Source organism: Neophocaena asiaeorientalis, unplaced genomic scaffold, assembly GCF_003031525.2.
Source record: "Neophocaena asiaeorientalis asiaeorientalis breed wild unplaced genomic scaffold, Neophocaena_asiaeorientalis_V1.1 scaffold54, whole genome shotgun sequence".
NCBI classification, from domain to species: Eukaryota; Metazoa; Chordata; class Mammalia; order Artiodactyla; family Phocoenidae; genus Neophocaena; species Neophocaena asiaeorientalis.
Window position 1 is genome coordinate 1,562,930 of NW_020174938.1, and position 5,815 is coordinate 1,568,744.

Genomic DNA, 5,815 nt, shown 5'->3' on the forward strand with positions numbered 1-5,815 from the left:
TGCCGATGCAGGGGATGCGGGTTCGTGCCCCGGTCCAGGAAGATCCAGCATGCCGCGGAGCGCTAGGCCCATGAGCCATGGCCGCTGAGCCTGCGCATCCGGACCCTGTGCTCTGGAACAGGAGAGGCCACAACAGCGAGAGGGCCGCGTACCGCAAAAAAGAAAAAAAGAAAAAAAAAGGTTACTGGGCGGAGGATTAGATAACACATATAAAGCTTTATAATAGGGCTGGCACACAGTACACACTCAATATATTTTTATTTTTAGTACTATTTTTATTATAATCACGGTGGGGAGGACAAACTTTTCCTCTGCCCACTTAGATTAAGTGACTGGGCACCTGTGAGTTAAACTAACAAAAGACAGGTTAACATAAGAAAAGGTAAAAGTTCATTTACATATATACAAAGGAGCTCACAGGAGACGTGGCTCAAAGAAGCAGTTAGAATTTGGGGCTTATATACCATCTTATTTTGTTTCCTTACTTTATTGAGATATAACTTACATAACACTGTATACGTTTAAGGTGTACAATGTGTTGATTTGATACCCATACATTGAAAATGATTACCACGCAGCATTACCTAACACCTCCATTATGTCACACAACCACCATTTCTTTTTTTGTGGCGAGAACATTTAAGATCTACTCTCCTAGCAACTTTTCAGTATGTAACACAGCATTATTAACTATAATCATTATGCTCTGCAGTAGACTCCCCATAACTTATTCATCTTATACAGGGAAGTTTGTATGCTTTGACCATCATCTGCCCATTTTCTCCACCCTTCCCAGGCCCTGGCAACCACCACTCCACTCTGTTTCTATGAGTGCAACTTTTTTTTTTTTTGCGGTACGCGGGCCTCTCACCGCTGTGGCCTCTCCCGTGGCGGAGCACAGGCTCCAGACGCGCAGGCTCAGCGGCCATGGCTCACGGGCCCAGCCGCTACGCGGCATGTGGGATCCCCCCGGACCGGGGCACGAACCCGCGTCTCCTGCATCGGCAGACGGACTCTCAACCACTGCGCCACCAGGGAAGCCCGAGTGCAACTTTTTTAGATTCCACACATAAGCGATATTGTATGGTATTTTTCTTTCGCCATCTCTTCCACTTAAGCATAATGTCCTCGAGGTCCGTCCTTGCTGTCACAAATGGCAGCATTTTCTTCTGTCTCATAGCTGAATTATATTCCATGGTGTGTATACACATATACCACATCTTCTTCATCCATTCATCTGTTGATAGACACTTAGGTTATTTCCATGTCTTGGCTACTGTGACTAACACTGCAGTGAACATGGGGCTGCAGCTATCTCTTCAAAATCTCACTTTCATTTCCTTTGGATATATGCCAAGAAGTGGAATTGCTGGATCTTATGGTAGTTTTGTTTTTAATTTTGTGAAGAACCTCTAGATGGTTTTCCACCAATTTATATTCCCAAGAACAGTGTACAGGGGCTCCCTTTCCTCCACATCCTCACCAACACTTGTTATTTCTTGTCTTTTTTTTTTTTTGCAGTACGCGGGCCTCCACTGTTGCGGCCTCTCCCATTGCAGAGCACAGGCTCCGGACGCACAGGCTCAGCGGCCATGGCTCATGGGCTCAGCTGCTCCGCGGCATGTGGGATCTTCCCGGACCGGGGCACGAACCCGTGTCCCCTGCATCGGCAGGCGGACTCTCAACCACTGCGCCACCAGGGAAGCCCTATTTCTTGTCTTTTTGATGACAGCCCTTCTAACAACTGTGAGGTGATATCTCATTGTGATTTGGATTTGCATTTCCCTGAAGATCAGTGATGTCCAAGCACCTTCTCATGTACCTTTTGGCCATTTGTATGTCTTTTCTGGGAAAATGTCTATTCAGTTCTTCTGACCATTTTTAAATTGGACTGTTTGGTATTGTCCGTTTGCTTTGGGTTGTATGAGTTCTTAGTATATTTTGGATATTAACCCCTTATCAGATATTATATACCACCTTAATAGGGAAAGAGGAGAAAGGGCACTTATGGGAAAACAAACAGCTTTTAGGAAAGATAAGTGGGCCCTTAGGAGAATAGCTGGGAGATGTGAATTCTTATCCGGGTCTCAGGTGACCAGAGTCCGTCTTCTCTGGTTGTGAAACTCCCAGGAGGGAATTTATGACATGTGAATTCTTTTGGGAGGCTCTGCTTTTAGGCAGATAAGGGGAAGTTCAGAGAAAGGCCTCCTCCTGCATCTGTTGATTCTCAAATATCTTCAGCTCAAAATAATCCTTAGGACACAGTGGTAGAGTTTGTACCCCTCCACTCATTACAGGAGAGAGGGCGGGGAGGATGGGAGATGCAGGCCTAGGTTGGAGGGCACCTGTCGGTTTTCAGGACACCTTCCAGACTCTTGTCCCTGGCTGAGGATTGGGGCACTGGTGGCCTCTGCTCCTTATCAGAGCTTGCTCAGCGCTAAGCTGGAGCCATTCCATCCTCCGCCCCTCCCACCTGGGGCAATGGGGTGGCTGCAGGCTACACTAGGGAACTTCATCCACAGGTGAATAAAGCTGGTATGGGGAGAGGGGGCACTACTGCTGGGCTGCAAAAGTCCCCAGGCCATCCCTCTACGAGGGAGGCCGACCCTTTTCCCTGCCCGCCCCATGACGTCAAGGTCTCCCAGGGTAGAGATCTTGCCTGGTCCCCCTCTGCAGAGCTGCACGAGCCAGCGGCGTACTGAGCACATTTGACTCATGGTGGACCGTTCTTTAACACTTCCCTCCTTTGCATTTATCAAACAAAAATATTACACCTCCTACTTGGCTCTAATTTCACAAACAAAACCTCCAAGCTGTCACACAGCGTGGCAGAATTGAAACAGAACCCTCAAGTTCTGTTTCTTTGCCTTTACAATCACTGTGCTGTCCTTGCTTATTTAGAATCCACTGTTTAAATGCAGGAATTTGTGCTGCAGGGACTGGAGATGGAGTGGCCCGGTGAGGAATGACAAATGAAACTGTGCTTGGAGCTTGGCTGGCCTGTGTGTAACAGGGAATTCTCTGAGTGAGCTTTCCTGTAGAACCCAACATTTATTAATGAATATGCAGTAAAAGTGGTAATTTGAAGCTTATTTATTATAAAAATTACAGTAATTGGAATAATTGTTTACAACATCAACTAATAAAAGACTTTCAGAGGGGAGTATTTTGCCACTGACAGGGTTTAGGACTGCCAGCACATGGGAGAATAAAAGGCAGATAGACTTTATTCTGTTACTGTTTTAAAGTTCTCTGTATACATCCCCCTCCCCCCTTATTGCCTACACTTGGAGTATACAGCTTCCACCATCCTGACCTTTGCATATCAATAGCACAAGCTGTCTCCACCCTCATGACCACCCTCAGGCTCATCGCCTCTCACCCTTGAGCCAGGAGTTGGCTGGCCACATTGCTGGGATGTTACACCCCAAGGCCAAGATGGCTTCCTACTTTCTCTGGCCTCCAAGACCTCCCCATCCCCTACTCCACCCCAACCCAGTCCTGGCTGGACAGCCTCCTAGACCTCAGTTCACTTGAAACAAGCTCTTAGACATAATTCAAGTGGGCAAACTGAGGCTGCAGGAGGGAAAGAACCTCTCCCGGTGTGAAGCTGAGGGTCCCAGCCCCCTTAGTGACTGCTCAGCCCCAGCTCGGCTTCCCTGCAACAGTCAGGCAGGAGGAAGGTGAAGGGAAGCCCTGGGATGGGCTGGGGCACCGCAGGGTTGATTTGCATCTCATCTGAATAGGCCCCTGCATCTCACACCCAGAGCAGCCCCACTCATAGAATCCCAGGGCTCAGGAAGATCCCTTTCCCCCACCACCTCCCCTGTGCAGTGTCACTGAACCCCATTCCCTATCGGTGCCCATCCATGACACAGCCTCGCCCTTCCTGTGTCTGGTTGTGAAGCAGTTCTCCCTTGGAAAGGTGAGCAGCACGGGAGGGGCAAGGTCTGTTGGTTCAACCCCAGACGCTTCACCTGAGCAGCAAGCAGGTCTGGGCCTTGAGAAGGAAAACCCATCACTCACCTGGGTCCAAGAGGCACTAGAGGCAGGTAAGGCCCAGCGCTGAAGAGCCTGAGAGGACTGTGGTGCTTTGGTCTGATGCTGGGCAGAGATGACCTTTGGACGCCAGTCCTGCTTTCACCTGGCTGTGAGAATGAGTTGAGTCAGGTGACAGGAGCTGGGACAGAAACAGAGCTGAGGGAGGAAGCTAAGGGCCAACTACTGATGCCCACAGGAGAAGCCCATCCTGAGAATGGGATATTCAGGCAATGCCCAACCCTCCAGTCCCCAGCCTTTGCTCAGACAGCCTGGCTGGAAGATATCCTTCCTGGCCATACTCCCAGAGAAGAGTCTCATCCCATCACCTGGGGCCCCTCTGGGGCCCCTTCTGGAAGCCATCACAGCCCTGCTGACGCCCACTGTCTACTTGTACTCCTCCAGTGACAGAAAGCTTATTAGTTCCCCGAAATCGCGATCACGGCCCCTAGGGCCCTAGTGAAACTGCGCAGGTCCCTATGGGGCTACCGGGCACGGAAGCCTTTCAGACAGTTGCTAATCAGGGAAGGAAGGGGATGCAGAGACAAGGGAGGAGCAGCAAAGAAACAATAGTGTAGCCTTGGGGCAGGGTCCTGGTTCCATCTCAAGGGATACACACAACAACGTCTTTGAGCTCTTTACAGAGCTAAAACCCCCAACAAATGGAAGATGTTAGCATTCTTCATTCCAGAAGAGCTCATCAAGGGACTACCTGAGGCCAGATTAAAGGAGTACAGGCCCTACACACACCCTAATCCTTATTAGCAATCCCTCCCTTGAGCCATTGCTATAAAACCCCTCACCAAATCCTCCCAGATTGGGACACACGGTTTTTGAGGGCACAGAGCCCGCTGTGTCCCCCTTTGCCTGGCAAAGCAATAAAGCTATTCTTTTCTACGTCACCCAAAACTCTATCTCCGAGATTCGATTCAGCACGGGTGCACAGAGGTCAAGTTTTCGGCATCACTAGCTCTGCTGGGAAAAGTTTCTTCTTTTTGAGCTGGAACTTCTCTCCCTGGAACTCACCCCATTGGCTGGCCTGGCCCCAGACACTGCTGTAGGGGCGGAAAACTTTTCCCTTTTTCCCTTCTAGGCTCTTTGGCTGGATTAATAATTAAATTGACATAGGACAGATTAATAGGAGAAAAACAAATTTCATACATGTGGGAGCCCCATAAAAATATGAGACTCCCAAGGGCAGTCAGGAGTAATTGAGGCTTATATACCATCCTGAGCTAAGGAGAAGGGGGTAGGGGTCGGGGGTAAGTCTTCCTGATGTGAAAAGTTATCCTTCCTGGTACAGGCCCCTCTAAATTCTTTTAGGCAGTTAGGGAGGAAGTAAAAAGCTCTTCCTGAGCCCTCCGGGACCCCACTGTCTTCAGTTCAAAATAATCCACATGCGAAATTGACACCTTCTGGGGTGGCATATTCTGCTTCCCCTCACTGTCAAACCTGCCAGTGGTGTGGGGTGTACCCCACAAGTTCTGATTTATGATCAGTTCCCTCCAGCCTCCCCATGCCACCACTTCTAGTCCAGTCTCAGAGTCTGTTCTGTTTTTTATCGCCTCATACTCTCTGGGGGGCATAAATCACTAGAGGGGTGCAAGCCAAGGCTAGAGGCCTGCCTATCCGAGGTCTCATAAGTGTCAGGAGCCTCCTGGGCTCCCCAGCCCTGGGGTAGGTGGGAGTAGAAATATGGGAGTGGGGAGTTTGGAATCACTTCACACTTGGGGAGGTGCGGCTCAGAACCATTAGTCAACTCCTTGTCTTTGCTTTC